The sequence below is a fragment of the Felis catus genome, chromosome B2 (genome assembly GCF_018350175.1).
Source record: "Felis catus isolate Fca126 chromosome B2, F.catus_Fca126_mat1.0, whole genome shotgun sequence".
NCBI lineage: Eukaryota > Metazoa > Chordata > Mammalia > Carnivora > Felidae > Felis > Felis catus.
Window position 1 is genome coordinate 51059754 of NC_058372.1, and position 15314 is coordinate 51075067.

General features: G+C 42.0%; 1 protein-coding gene and 1 long non-coding RNA gene across 14 annotated transcripts in view; one reads left to right on the plus strand and one right to left on the minus strand.

The window, feature by feature from the left end:
• KLHL31 (kelch like family member 31) overlaps positions 1–4430 on the minus strand; it is a 124692-nt gene extending 120262 nt beyond the window's left edge. For 10 of the 13 annotated variants that reach the window (XR_006597839.1, XR_002157150.2, XR_002157152.2 and 7 more), the window contains exon 1: positions 3639–3909. The gene's annotated coding sequence lies outside the window, so the exon portion shown is untranslated. Of the gene's footprint in view, positions 1–3638; positions 3911–4304 lie in introns of those variants that run through there. The other 3 variants (XM_045057655.1, XM_006931802.4, XR_006597840.1) reach the window with 3 other exon arrangements.
• Positions 1217–15314, plus strand: part of LOC109499709 — a 31023-nt gene continuing 16925 nt past the window's right edge. Inside the window, exon 1 of the long non-coding RNA XR_006597844.1 lies at positions 1217–3721. This is a non-coding gene — a long non-coding RNA (uncharacterized LOC109499709). The remainder of the gene's footprint in view (positions 3722–15314) is intronic.

Genomic DNA, 15314 nt, shown 5'->3' on the forward strand with positions numbered 1-15314 from the left:
CAATGAATTTTGAAAGCATTCCGCTTTCATTGATTCAATTATATATTAACTCACAGTTGGATGAGGGTTTTAATTACTGTTATTTTTTTTAAAGCGTTTTTCTCTTTTTTTAACTGAGTGAGTGTCTTGTGGTCAAGCTGCTGAGACATTGTCCAGGCTTCTTGGCAGGGCAATGACCACGGTTACCATAGAGGGAGGTTAGGAAGGCTTTGACTGGGGTCATGGTCTAGATGGTGAGAAGCACAGCCTCGCTGAGGTGTGCTAGGCTGGGAGTTTCAAGACTGTTTCTCTGTTGTTCTTAAAGCACAACAGACTTGATTCTCCCTCCCTACCCAGGGGGGCTCTAGGGAGCTGTGGGCCTCCCCACCACCACTCCAGGATCAAAGAAAGGAAGAACCACACATGCTCCCTGAGACAGTTAGGACTTGCAGTTTTCACACAGCCCCTACCATAGTAGAACTCACTGGAAAGAGGAACTGGTCCAGTTAGTTACAGCAGAAGAGGTTGTGTAATGGGATGGACAGCTAAGTGTAACAGAAGGCACTGCAAATCCTTTCCTTTCCCTTCTCTTTTTGGGTGAAAGACTGCACAGGGTGCAGAGGGTTATAGAGAGCTCGCTATACTTCCAAACTATCCTTCATTCTGTGCAGAAACCCCAGACAATTCTCTTTTTCTGGTGATGGACACCATAGCCTCCCTCCTTCTGTCTCTGCTCTGTCCAATATTACCCGGAGCAGCCTCTTGGGTCCCCTGGAAGGGCTGCCCATTAGAAACTAGGTAGAAGGGTACTAGAGATGCAATTCCACACTTTCCTCCCATTGTCCACCGCAGATCTTGGCTCTGGTGTCATTTCTATTACGATGGTGTCATGTGGTCAACATCTGATGAACACATGGCAACAGTCATGTGAGCCATCACAGTTTTCATCATCTTTCGTATTTGCCAAATTTAAGTACATTCATAATTAATTCCTAACTATAAACCACCAAGCATGAATCTACACTATGTATTAAATGTAAACTGTTACTTCCAGGTCTGTTCAAAATAATTATATAGCTAGCATCATTTATTAATTGAGACCTTACTGTGTGCTGAGCCCTGAGTTAAGTACTTGATGTGACTTTTTTTTTTAAATTTAAGCATCACTGAAATCCTAAAAGATAGGGTATATTATGTTCATTTTACCAATGAAGAAATTAAGGTTCAGAGAGAGTTTAAAAACGTATCAAGGTCACACAAGTATGTAGTGTGCAGTGGAGCACAGATTCAAACCCAGATTGAGTCCTGACCCCTATACTCACCTCTCTTAGACCCAGGGTAGGCTAAACTCTGTAGCAGGTTGAAAAGTTAGCTCTTTCCAGCATGGGAAGACACAGACTAAGTGAGGCAGAACCAAGTTCTAAGATAAAAATTTGGATACAGAGAACACGAAATGGAGTTATAAAAACTCCAAACACTAAAATAAAGGAAATGCCTTTTCGAATGTAAAATAAATTTGAGGAGAAACAGAGCCTGTGGCTTTCTTAATCCTGTTACGGGTAGTAAAGATATAAAACTCTAATCGGTTGGGTAAGCCAAAAACAGAAATAGGTTCAAGGAGATCCTGCAGGAATGTGTTGATCAGAGAATAAAGCACTTCCTTTTATTATGTGTTGGGATGAATATGAAATTATCAATTTTTTGTTTAAAAACAAATATTAATTCCATATGGTTTAACTTAGCTAGAGAATTGCGCCTGGCTTTTATGTGTAAAGGATACAGAAACCATACGCAGAGTTGATTGTAATTCCACTCACTAAGACCGCACACAGGATGCAAGGAACTAGTACTAAAATGTTTGGTTTTGGTTTTGTTGAAATCTCTTCTTAGACTTTTGTATGTATACGGGCTGTGGGACTGGTTGGAAATGTAATTATTCAGATTAATGTCTCTTTGGTTGTCACAGAACTGGAAATTGAGTTTTGGTGATCTTTTTGCTCTAACCATCTAATGGAAGTATGGCAAAACCTCAACCAAGTAGGAATTCACTTCAATCATCCATCAAATGAGGACATGTGTACCTCTCAGTTCTAAAAGTTTACAGAGAGTTAAGGTGAAACAGCTGGCTTTGGCTGCCAGAATTGTCAAAGTCTGGTCCCATATCTTTTCTCCCCTCAATATGGTTTTTCAGAACCCTACAATCAATTTTATCAGATACAGATAAACCAACTGGGACAGGAGATTTACAGATTTAGCAAATAAAAATACGAGATGTCCAGTTAAATTTGAATTTCAGATAAACCTTGAATCATATTTTAGAATAAGTATATCCCCTGAAATATTTGGGACATACTTATACAAAAAACTGGGTGGTTTATCTGAAATTCAAATGTAGTTTGGGTATCCTGTATTTTATCTGGAAACCTTGCTCTGGCTAAGGTTTCAAGTGAGTCCGTGAATTCCATGAAAATTTCTGGAATATTATGAAACATGTTACGCCTGTGTGTTTGTGTTTTTCTGTAGAGCGGGCTTAGAGATTTCATGAAATCTTCTGAAAAGGGCCCGTAACCCAAAATAGACCCAGAACCATTGGGCTGAGAATGGTCAGACAAGAAATAGTCACAAAATTCTACCGTCTTCAAGGAGTGGGCAAGTCACTGTGAAAGAATTACACTGTGTCCCGGCCTGATACAGCTCTCAAATGAAAATCTTCTAGAGCTGACTATAGAAAAGAGTTGTCACTTTATATTTAAGAACATTCTCTTTTCTGCTGCCCTCCACCCTTGCCTCCTGGGAGAGACTCCACATGGGGCAAGCTGAAAAGCCATGTGTGCTGAAGTGTCACTGTCACTCTCATGACAGAATGAGCTGGGATCCCAGAATGTGTCCTTGCCAAAGGGGCGAATCAGCTGCGCCTTCTCCCTGTCCTGTCACATTCCTGTGGCTGCATCTGTCCGAGCTCATCAGGACTGACTCCTGGAATAGAAACACTCCAGCCTCTGCTGCTTGCCATTTTAAGTTAAGTTGGACTTGAGGGGGGGTTTTCCACTTTACTGTTTCATTTCTAACCTAAAATGTATGATCAGCATAGCCATATGTGTACATCGGGAACAAAAACTTGTCTTACGGTTCAGTCAACAATACTTTCTTTTCATAGGGGGAGTTTCTATCTTGCCAGTCGAATATTTCTGGGAATTCAAAGAGTTTATCTGACTTTTGTGCTACCAACTGAGTTGAAACGGACTGTATTTCATCTAAATGGGTCAGGTACTAAATGTTTACATGGTTCCTGATCAAAATGAAGAGGGAATTCTAAACCTTGTGAACCAAACCTAAGAATGTTACTTTGTCTCTCCTTTCTTTATAAAACAGAGAGGAAGAAAAAAAATACATTAGGCTTTAGAGACTTAAAATTATTAATAGAAACGACTAGCAATTTTACTATTTAAAGGCATCCCTCTCAGGCATTTCTATCCCTAGGCATTCTCCTAATCTATGGCATTCCTTACATTTCAAGAAAAAGTTTTCTGGCTCCCAATTTCCCATCGGGCACAGGCACAGAACGGTACCGCCCGCTGTAGACGGCAGTCAGTGAATTGCTCCCAAGCCGGGAGCACGCGGTCACAGCCACCCTCTCGCACCCACACACCCATACGCACCCTCGAATCTAGAAGACAGGAATTGGAGAGCGTGGCCCCAGCTCCTTACCCTCCTGTGCAAAGTGGCGTCCAGACGTGTGATGGTGAGTTTTCAGCAGCAGGCTCCTCTTGGGAAGGAATCTGTGGAGAGAGAGAGAGAGGGAGGGAGGGAGGGAGAAGGAAAATGTGGTGGGGAGCCACCAGCAGCCACCTGACAAAGTCCCAGCAGCAGCAATTTTTAGAGTGACCCTTGGCCGTCCAACCAAATGAGGCGTCAGAGCTTGAGCTCCTCAGCCCGACTGGCCTGGAGTAGGAGGGGACCCCCCCCAACCGCCCCCCCCCCCCTTGGCCTTCAACTCTCAGCCTCCTGGGGCAGAGGCGGGGCTCTGGTTGCTGGGGAGGGGTTGGGTTTCTTGACCTGCTCAGTAGTTAAAAAAAAAAAAGTCAAGAGTCAGTCACCCTGGGTGTGAGGAAAGGAAATTAATTAGCTGGGTATTTAATTATTGGAAGCAGGGACGGGGAAGGCATCCTTGGTAAGAAGAAGGGAAGGCTGTGAATCACAAATTAGCTTCTAGAATGGTAAATAGCCTGGTCACCTAAGGTCCTCCCCAAAGCCCGAGTTTATAAATAGGTTGTTCTTTAGAAGAGGAGCACATGTTTAGGAGGACAAGGTGTGTTCTTTGATACCTCACATGTGATATCGACATCATTACGGTCATGGTATAGTTGAACAGAGTGAGGTTTGCGACCGGTCCCTGACTCTGCAGCGATGCACAGGGAGGTCTGCGATGAACACACGCTCTGGCATACAGGCAGGTGGAAAGATGTCCACTTTGGCAGCACTTCCTGTGAAAAAAAAATCAGAGGGTTACAATTGACCACAAACTTTTAATAGACACCAAGAGTGTGAAATGGCTGTGAAGCATTAATGTGATATTAGGCTGCAATAATGGAGAAATGGATCAGGGAAAATTAATGTTCTAAATTAGTCTTCATTACTCAGGTGATGTGTTAGGCATTGCTTTGCCCCTTGGCACACTGGGAAATTATTCTGCATCCTGAAGGAAATGTCTGGAATGAAGAGAACTTCAGAAGCTGTGCATATTGGGCCTGTCTGAAGCGAAGTGTCGAGAGAGGACTTAGGATAGATGAAACTCCTGTGTCAAGGGTTTTGGGGGTTGTTGTGCAACAAGGGGATTCAGTAAAAATTCTTGCAACCTAACAAGGCCAAATTTGGGCCCCATGGGTGGAAGTTCAGGGAAATATTAAAAATAAGAAAGGAAAATTCCGGTAACAACTGGGTTCTAATGATGAAAAAGGATCCTAATGATGAAAAGGAGCCAGTTCCTCATGAGGGGAAGCGGGGAAATAAAAGAAGCTATAGGATTGGGTGAGGTAGGAGGGACTACCGCTCTGGCTGGCCCTTGCACTAGATCACGTCTGATATCTTTCCAACTCTATGATTCTATGATTTCCATAGGTACTGGGCTTAGTCCTCCTGTCACCTCTCAGCTCACTGGTTAGAATCTTAGTTATCACTTCTACTTAAATTCCATTCAGCTTTTTTAGAATGGGAAACTATTTTGATTTTTTTTTTAAATTCTTTGTTTTCACCCATAGATCTTCAGCTTCGAATGTGTCAGAAATAAATCAAAGAAGTTCTTTATTCTATGGTTTACATAAAGCTAATAGAGGACCACTTCCATGTGATCCTTCCTGTTTCCACCTCCTTGATGCAGTCAAGGGCCAGGGCATTCAACTGTCACCTTAGTAGAATGATAAAAATCAGCTTATATCAGTATTTATGATGATACTTATATGATTATGGAAAGGTCCTTCAAGAAGTAAGAAGGAATGACCTGGGAACCTTGTTAAAAATCAGTTTTGATAAGGTAGGCCTAGGGTGGGGCCCCAGATTCTGTTTTTCTTTTCTTTTTAACGTTTATTTTTGAGAGACAGAGAGAGATAGAGTGCAAGCAGGGGAGGAGCAGAGAGAGAGGGAGACACAGAATCTGAAGCAGGCTCCAGGCTCTGAGCTGTCAGCACAGAGCCTGATGCTGGGCTGGAACTCACTGACTGTGAGATCATGACCTAAGCTGAAGTCGGACACTCAACCCACTGAGCCACCCTGGTGCCCCGATTCTGTTTTTCTAACAAGCTCACAGGTAATGCTGATATTGCTGGTCCCAGGGCCACACTTGGAGTAGCGAGGATTTAAATTTTTTTTTCAATGTTTTTTATTTATTTTTGGGACAGAGAGAGACAGAGCATGAACGGGGGAGGGGCAGAGAGAGAGGGAGACACAGAATCGGAAACAGGCTCCAGGCTCCGAGCCATCAGCCCAGAGCCTGACGCGGGGCTCTAACTCACGGACCGCGAGATCGTGACCTGGGTGAAGTCGGACGCTTAACCGACTGCGCCACCCAGGCGCCCCTAGTAGCGAGGATTTAGAATGCTTGGGCTACTCAACATCTGAAGGAAAGGGTTTGTTAAAAAGGCAATAGAAGCCATTCTATCAGAACACATTCAATGTTCCAATACCAAATCCACCAGGACGAAGTCCACAACCTTTCTTTCTTTGCCAGCCCCTCCTTCTAAACCCCTCTGCTGGTGCTTTGGGTTACAGACATAGCCATCTGCTCAGGAACCTTGCTGTATCAATTCTTCCTACTCTCCTGTACCCCCACCCCCATTTCTGCTGGCCAATTTCTACCTATATTTAATGGTACACAAACTCTTCTATTTAAAACAAGTGCAACAAAACAAAGCTTTCAATTTTGTCCATATTTTCTCCAGATAATGCCATATTTCTCTTCACTTCTTTATAGGCAACCTTCTCAGATGTATTGTGTGTATTTATATCTGTAGCCTCTATCATGTTGCTTCCCATTTTCTCCCCAAATCAATCCAACTAAGTTTCCCTGTTTGCCCTTCTACCAAAGTGCTAGTGCCAAGGTCATAAATAACCCTGAGTAACTAGTTTTTTGGACATTTGTCAGAGCCTGACCTTTCTGAATTATTCCACACAGTTGACCAATCACTTCTACTAAAATTTTTTTCTTCCTATTGGTTTTGACTTTTCTCCAATTTCTCTGGTCTTTTATTCTCATTTTCCTTTTCTTGAAGAAGATCTTCTGTGCAACTTTTGAAGATCAAAGTGCTTCGGAGCTGTCCTCGACTCTCTTCAATCCTCAACGCTGCATTTGGCAGATGATCTCAGACATCCTTAGATATCTCACAGGCTCCTTAAAATTCATTATTTCCAGGATTAAAGCCATCCTTTCCCTCAAAATATGTTCTTTCTACAATATTGCCTTTGGTAGTATACAAGCCATCACTCATCTAGTTCTATAAAGGGTGAACTTGGGATCATCATTTGCCTCTTCCTCACCACCCTGCACCCCTGTATCCACATCTTAAAATTCACCATGTCCTATTATTACATATCTGTCATATATTTCCCACTGCTGCCATTATGGCCCTGGCTATCATCACCTCTCACTTGAACCATTATGAAGTCCCCCAAAATGGCTTTCCTGTGTCTACTCTTGCTTCTCTCCAATCTGTCCTTAACACAATGTAACCAAAGTGATATTTTCAAATCTGGTCATGTAACTTCCCTGCAGAAAATTCAATAGCTTTCCATTTCCTCAGGATAAAGTCCCAAATCTCTCTCTGGCTTACATTGCCTTTCAGCCACCTGATCTCTGTTTTCCTCTACAATATCTTCATGCTCTAGCAAAGCCAGTCCTCTCCAAGTACCTCAAATAAACCACCTCTCTCTCTCTGGCCTTAAGTCATCATACTTGCTCCCAAGGTACCATCTATTTCCCCTTCCAATTCATAGTTCAACAACCCCTCATTGGACCAGAAGTGCCATAAATAACAAAAGCTAGCATGCACTTACTCTGTACCAGGTAACTGTGGTAGGTAGCTTCTGCGATGGTCCCCAAATGATCTCTGCCTCCTGGGATTCATAGCATTAAATAATCTCTTAGCTTTCAGCAACTTACTTCTAAACAATAGAATACCTCAAAGTTGAGGGACTATGATTTCTATGACTAGATTGCAAGAGATTCATATTTCCACATTAAAAGAAGACTTTCTCTATTCTTGTCTTTAATGAAGCTCAGTGCGACATCTGAAATACCCAGGCAAGGAACAGCCTCTAGAAAATGAAGCCCTTAGTCCAACATTCCCCCAAAGATGTGAATCCTGCCAACACCCCTGCATGAACTTCCAAGTGGATCCTTCTTCAGTTGAGCCTTCAGATGAGACTCAACCTTGGCAAATATCCTGGATAAGCACCAGCAGGCAGTTAACACTGCCATGACCCCTGGCCAAAGCCATTAGCCTGGAAATCAAGCTCTGTATGTTGGTCAAAGCTTGAGAGAGTGCTTCAGTTAAAATCAAGGAGGAGGAAACTACTAAGGACTAGTTTTTTTCCTTCTGTCGCCTTTGTTTCTGGCACCAGGGATCCCCAATGTGCACCGATGTTGTATTTTTAACATGTCAAAATCTGTCAGTTCAAATGTGTTGTGCACAGTTGTGTGTGGCCTTGGCTGACATGAAGCTGCTCTGTGAGGTTTGCTTATCAGCTAATGACTTAGTAATCAAACCGTGCAGTACTTTGTGCAGTACTATGATTTCACAGTTAAGCTTGGATCCCTGATCTACTGAAACTGTGAGATAATAAATGTGTATTGTTTCAAGCTGCTAAGTTATGCAAAAGTAGGTAACTAACCCTTCCAGGTACCTTTCATGGATAAGCTAACATAATCCTCACAACATTTTTACCAGCTAGGATTCATGTTTTATAGATTAAAAAAGTGAAGAACTCTTAACTTATCCTAGAGCACATGCTGGTAAGGGATGGAACCATAATTTAGACCCACATGGTCAGGCTCCATGGCCCATGCTTTTAATCACCTCATTTTGCATGAAACTATGACTGTATCTGATTTGTGTATAACTCTAGTCCCAACCAACAACACAGCATTTGACACATACTAGTGCTCAATAATTGGTTAATTGATTACTTAATTTAGAAAAGTGATAAATGAGTGATGAATAAATTTTGGGTTTGTTCATGCAAAAGAATTTTAGAAGAGTATTCTCAGTTATAACTGAGTCTCAAAGGCTTTTTTTCATTTTGTAGTATGCAGGCATAGAATGGGCTACATGCTTATTGACTGAAAATTACAGGTGCATACCAGCAGCATTTTTCACAGAACTAGAACCAACAATCCTAAAATTTGTATGGATCACAAAAGGCCCTGAATAGCCAAAGCAATCTTGAAAAAGAAACACAAAGTTGGAGTGATCACAATCCCAGATTTCTAGGCACTTGTACCCCAATGTTTATAGCAGCACTTTCAACAATAGCCAAATTATGGAAAGAGCCTAAATGTACATCAACTGATGGATGGATAAAGAAATTGTGGTTTATATACACAATGGAATACTACGTGGCAATGATAAAGAATGAAATATGGCCTTTTGTAGCAACATAGATGGAACTGGAGAGTGTTAAGCTAAGTGAAATAAGTCATACAGAGAAAGACAGATACCATATGTGTTCACTCTTATGTGGATCCTTAACAGAAACAGAAACAGAAACAGAAACTTAACAGAAGACCATGGGGGAGGGGAAGGAAAAAAAAGAGAGGGAGACAGCCAAACCATAAGAGACTCTTAAAAACTGAGAATAAACTGAGGGTTGATGGGGGGGGGGTGGGAGGGAGGGGAGGGTAGGTGATGGGCATGGAGGAGGACACCTGTTGGGATGAGCACTGGGTGTAGTATGGAAACCAATTTGACAAATTTCATATAAAAAAAGCTGTAGTAGTCAAAGTGGTATGGTATTGGGACAAAAATAGACACATAGATCGATGGAGCAGAATAGAAAGCCCAGAAAGAAACCCACAACTATATGGTCAATTAATCTTCAACAAAGGAGGAAAGGATATACAATGGGGGAAAGACAATCTCATCAACAGATGGTGCTGGGAAAACTGGAGAGCCACATGCAAAAGAATGAAACCAGACCACTTTCTTATACCATACTCAACAATAAACTCAAAATGGATTAAAGACCTAAATGTGAAACCCGAAACCATAAAAATCCTAGTAGGGAGCACAGGCAGCAATTTATCTGACATTGGCCATAATAACATCTTTCTAGATATGTCTCCTGAGGCAAGAAGATAAAAGCAAAAATAAACTATTGAGATGACAGTAAAATAAAAAGTTTCTGCAGAGTGCAGGAAACAAGCAACAAAACTAAAAGACAAACTACTGAATGGGAGGAGATATTTGTAAATGACATATCCAATAAAGGGTTAGTATTCAAAATATATAAAAAAACTGATACAACTCAACACCCAAAAGACACACACACACAAAAGACACACACACACACACACACACACACACCCCATGGAGTATTATTCAGCAATAAAAAAGAATGAAATCCTGCCCCTTACAAACAACATGGATAGATCTAGAGAGTATAATGCTAAGTGAAATAAGTCAGTTAAGAGAAACACAAATGCCATATGATTTCATTCATATGTGGAATTTAAGAAACAAAACAAATAAGGGGGGGAAAGAGACAAACTAAAAAAACTCCCCAAACCCAGTCTTTTAACTATAGAGAACAAACAGATGGTTACCAGAGGGGAGTTGGCGGGGTGGGGGGGGATTGGTAAAACAGGTGAAGGGGATTCAGAGCACACATCTTGATGACATTAATATATGGAATTGCTGAATCACTATATTGTACACCTGAAACTAATACACTGTATGTTAACTATACTGGAATTAATTTAAAAATACAGGTGCATTTCAGAGTGCAAAACAGTGTAATGTAAGCATTATGTAAGCATATGTAAGTTTAAATGTTCTAAGAGTTACTTCAGAAATTAGAAAAAGGGAACAGATGACATTAATAAGATATTTTACTGAACTCAATATATCTATAATATTGTTTCAATAGACAATTGATATAAAATTATGAGATATTTTACATTCTAAGTAAATACTAAGTGCTCAAAATCTTTTATACTTTCAGTACATTTCAAGTGCTGACATTTGGATTTGCCTTATTTCAAGTGCCCAATGTTAGTATTAGGCACTGCATACATGGACAGTGCAGGTATAAAGAAAACTTGGAAGGAAGATGCAGCCTCTGGGAGTCAACAGGGTACCTCTTATTCTTATAATTACTCCTTCTGTTATGATCTCAAGAGGTACTAGAAACTATTCAAAATAAAAACTGAACTTTAGGGACAGAAGTGGTCTTAAAGTTTTTCTTTAAGTGGGACCTGGAAAAGAAATCATGACCTGTCATCTTAAACAGTAGCCTGAGAAGAGTTTAAGCATGTCCTTCAGCTTCTAAAATTTAGGTTCCCAGAAATATACAGTTTCATTTCAGGCAGAAGACAGGAAAGTTTGAGAGAACAAAACTGACAGGTTTTGCATCCTAGACAGTGAGGCTGGAGAAGATTGCCCTTTATTTAGCAAAGGCAAGGCTATAGTAAGTCTTTGGTTGTGCAGAGTCATCAAGGAGCCAGAAAGGCCAGGAGGCAAAACAGGCGATAGAAAGTGACGCTGACACTTTTTACTTCTGGCTGCTGGACATGTGAACCCCTTTCTGATGGTTGTATACTTATTTTCTACTGTATGAGGTTGGGTGGCAAGCAGAGTCTGTCTCTGCCATAAAAGCCAAGAAGCCAGATGCTTAATTTGTCAGCTATGGCATGGATGGGCATAAATCATGGGTTTGCCTCATCAGATGCCTACACCCCAGATTAGAAATTGGGAGCTAATGACGCAAAGAAGCAGGGCAGAGAGGAAGCTGTTCTGGCCCGAGGGGGGCGGTGGGGAATGGCTGAGCCGCATCAGCAACATCTGTCTGCCACAGCAGAACTGGCAGTGGGGCCAGTGGTGGCCTCTGCATCCAGATCTAGGGGTTTTCGGACTTCCTGCCATGGCTTCTACTGTTCTGTGGGGGCTGTGGTGTCTGGGGCTCTCCGCTCTGGCTCCAGCTGCAGAGGCTTTGTTTGTTCTCTTCCTCTCTCTGGCCTGTTTCTCTGGCCGGTCAGGAGTGAGTCCGTGGGCTCCACAGTATCCTTTCAGTGCATTTCTTTCCTCTTTAATTACTCAGCTAACAGGCCCAGGAGCTCAGCTCCTCGGTATAATGAAATGGAGGGACTTGAGGGGGGAAACTCAGAGAGGGCAGCCTGGAAGCAGGGAAGCACAGAGCCGGTGGGAGTCTTGAGGGAGAAGGGCTGAGTTAGGAGATGTGAGCTGTAGTCTGCAGGTGGTGGGGGCAGGGAGTCAGAAATGGAGCCATTTCTGATGCAGGGTGGCTGATGTACCTGTAACAACAAAGGTGCCTAATGATTCATTCTCAGCAGTTTGTATTTCTGTGCTGTAAATACTCTCCATGGCACAAAAGTTTGAGTAAAGGCTGCTCTACGTAATGTTCTGGGTGGGTGTTTTCAGTGGAAATCATAGAAAAGTCACCCGCATTGGCGCAGAGTAAAAATGACAGGAGAGTTATGGAGATGAGCTGTGAGGAGGTGAGCAGTTACTTGGAGTCACAGGTGACATACGTGAGCCTAGGTCCCTGGGTAATTCCCCGAAATCCTGGTGAGGGCATGGCTGTAACTTAGAAAGGTGAAGCCAATTTTATTTAAATATCAGAAAGGCTTGGAGATGTCATCTGACATCAGGGTCTCACCTGTGTTAATCTATTTGTCATCACTAAGAAGGACTAGCTCAGGGATCAGTCACAGGGGACAACAGATAGTTTCTCATCTTTATTGTGGGAGTAAATCTTTGAAAGAGGATCTGTTAGTGACTCTCTAAAACAAATGGAACAGGCAGAGCCGGGTTCCTATGCCAAGAATTTTCAGATAATAGACATGAAGCATTGCCTTTTCAAGGTGACACAAAGGGATCTATTTCACTATTGTAAACACATAGGTTTTATGCAGAAAACATTGGCTAGGTAAGTCAAGCATAGAGGCGTTCAAAGGTCCCATTGAACTCTTACTTTTGGAAGATAAACATGAGGTCAATCAATGAAGTAAAAACTTTCATGGATACTATAGCTGATTCATGAATGTATGCAGCCCATTCCAAAAGCCTCTACAGATGCCAATTGCGCATGGACTGTGCTCAGTATAGTTAAGAGGTTCTTGACGTAAGAGGACATTTACAAGCCACATGCTCTGTTGTGACATTTTAAAGGTGGCAGTTCTGTTTTGGTATAAAGACACACTTGTAAAGGAGAAAACATATTCACTGCAAGCACTTCTAAAAGTATGACAGTTTTGGGGCGCCTGAGTGGCTCAGTCAGTTGAGTGTCCGACTTTGGCTCAGGTCACGATCTCACAGTCTGTGAGTTCAAGCCCCGCTTCGGGCTCTGTGCTGATGGCTCAGAGCCTGGAGCCTGCTTCGGATTCTGTATCTCCCTCTCTCTCTGACCCTCCCCCGCTCATGCTCTGTCTTTCTCTGTCAAAAATAAATAAAACATTCAAAAAAAATAAAAAAAAATAAAAGTATGACAGTTTTCAAAATATACGGCATGCTTCTCCGATGATTGCAAGCGTACAGTCACTGAGGGTTGCTTTTAGACATCAAATAATAAAAACAATCTACATATGAAAGCTGAGGACTAACCCTCACTTTGGTTTGGCACTATTGAAGAGTCATCTAAAACGTAGAAGCCCCTTATTTAGGGAATTTGCTTTCCCGGCCATCGTGAGTTAAAATGATATAATTTTCTTTATTCCCAAGTGTTGAGTGGTGTTTCTTCATCATTTACCTTCTTCTTGTAGACTCCTTCCCTGACCTGTCTTCTTCCTCTTCTGCCCAAGTTGTGTTAGGTGCCTCCTTCCATGGTCCTGTGATGCCATGGATATAGCTGTCTCTTGTGGCACTTACTACATTATATTAATGTGGTTTTCTCCTCCCTGACCTGGGACATCTTAGAGGACAAGGTCTTTTTTTTTTTTTCTTTAACTTCTATATCAGTATGATGCCTGGTACATGGTCAGTGCTCAAGAAAGCTTGTCACCCTAGGGATGATCCATTTGCTTGCATTAATGACTCACTATCCCTGGAATTAAACAAGATTGAAACAAGATTAAAAAAGATGCCAAAGATTAGTTTCTCATTAGTCGCATCGTCAAATTACCTTCAAAAGGTAATTGAAAGACTAAAAGCCCCTTCCATTCAATGCCCTAGACAAGTGATGGCCTCGTTCTGTCCTTCCTGCCATGCTCTTCTTTTTTCCCATCTAGCTATTCTACTAAAATATTTTTCCGTTGCCTCACCATGATCAAGAGTGATATCATTCTGGAAGATTTAAAGAAGTTGAAAGGAGAGATGTGAGACCTTTTCGGTAAAGTTAAATCTATCATTTTTCATTCCTGCCCCTCCCCCTTTAAAGAAGGCCAGCCATCATAAAATTTTGAAACCATAGTGGCTTGTGTTTATGCAAGTTGAGATCAATTATATGTTATCTTAAAACAGCTTTAAATTGCAAAAGCTATTTCTGAACAGAAAAATTGATTAAAATTATCTTTTGAAAGCTTGATGGCTGACCCTGAGTCCTCTCGGGCAACACAGTGACTCCACGCTATGTGGAAAACAGCTGGAAAGAATAAGATGATCAAAACTCAGATGTTATAGGTTCCTTATTGTTTCCACTTAGGAGGTCCCTCCACATCCTCACTCAATGCATATTCATTCTTTCTTCACATATTCCAATCAAGCTGGTTCCCAGGCAGTAAAGAAGACATTCACAGCAAGAGGTGGCGGATTGATCAGGATGGAGGCAAACTGATGAAAATGTGACACAGGACTTCCCAAATCCTCAGTTTTACATCATAGGGTAGGGGCACTCATTTCTGAGCACCATTGTGAGAGGACTCAAGACAGTTGTCCTGTGGACCAAATTTAGCCTTTACAGTGTTTTTTGTTTTTTATTTAATTGGACTAATATATTTTTTAAACTTCTTTTTTTAATGCTTATTTATTTTTGAGAGATATAGCACAAGTGGCAGAGGGGCAGAGAAAGAGCGAGACACAGAATCTGAAGCAGTCTCCAGGCTCTGAGCTGTCAGCATTGAGCCCAATGTGGGGCTTGAACTCACCAACTGTGAGTCCATGACCTGAGCTGAAGTTGGCCGCTTAACTGACTGAGCCATCTAGGCACCCTGCTAATATATTTTTCAAATAAATGCATATTTATTTTTGAGAGAGAGAGAGAGAGCTCAAGCGAGGAAGGGGCAGAGAGACAGGGGAAACAGAGGATCCGAAGCAGGCTCTGCACTGACAGCAGCGAGGCTGATGTGGGGCTTGAGCTCATGAACTGTGAGATCATGACCTGAGCTGAAGTCGGATGCTCAACCAGCTGAGCAACCCAGGTGCCCCTGAGCCAATAGTTTTAAATAAAGAGGTTTTCACAGAACAATATCTTGCTGCATAGAACAATTTCCATAGAAAGGTGGTTTCATGAACAGTCATACAATCTAGCGATACTGGGCCCGTCCATCTACATGAGAACAACAGCTGAAGCTGAGTGGTGACTGCACCCATTAGGGCATATGCCCCCAATGCATCAGTTTCCATTGCCCACATGGGGTTTGCCCGGCACTTATCCTGGATGGTTTTCTCATTTCT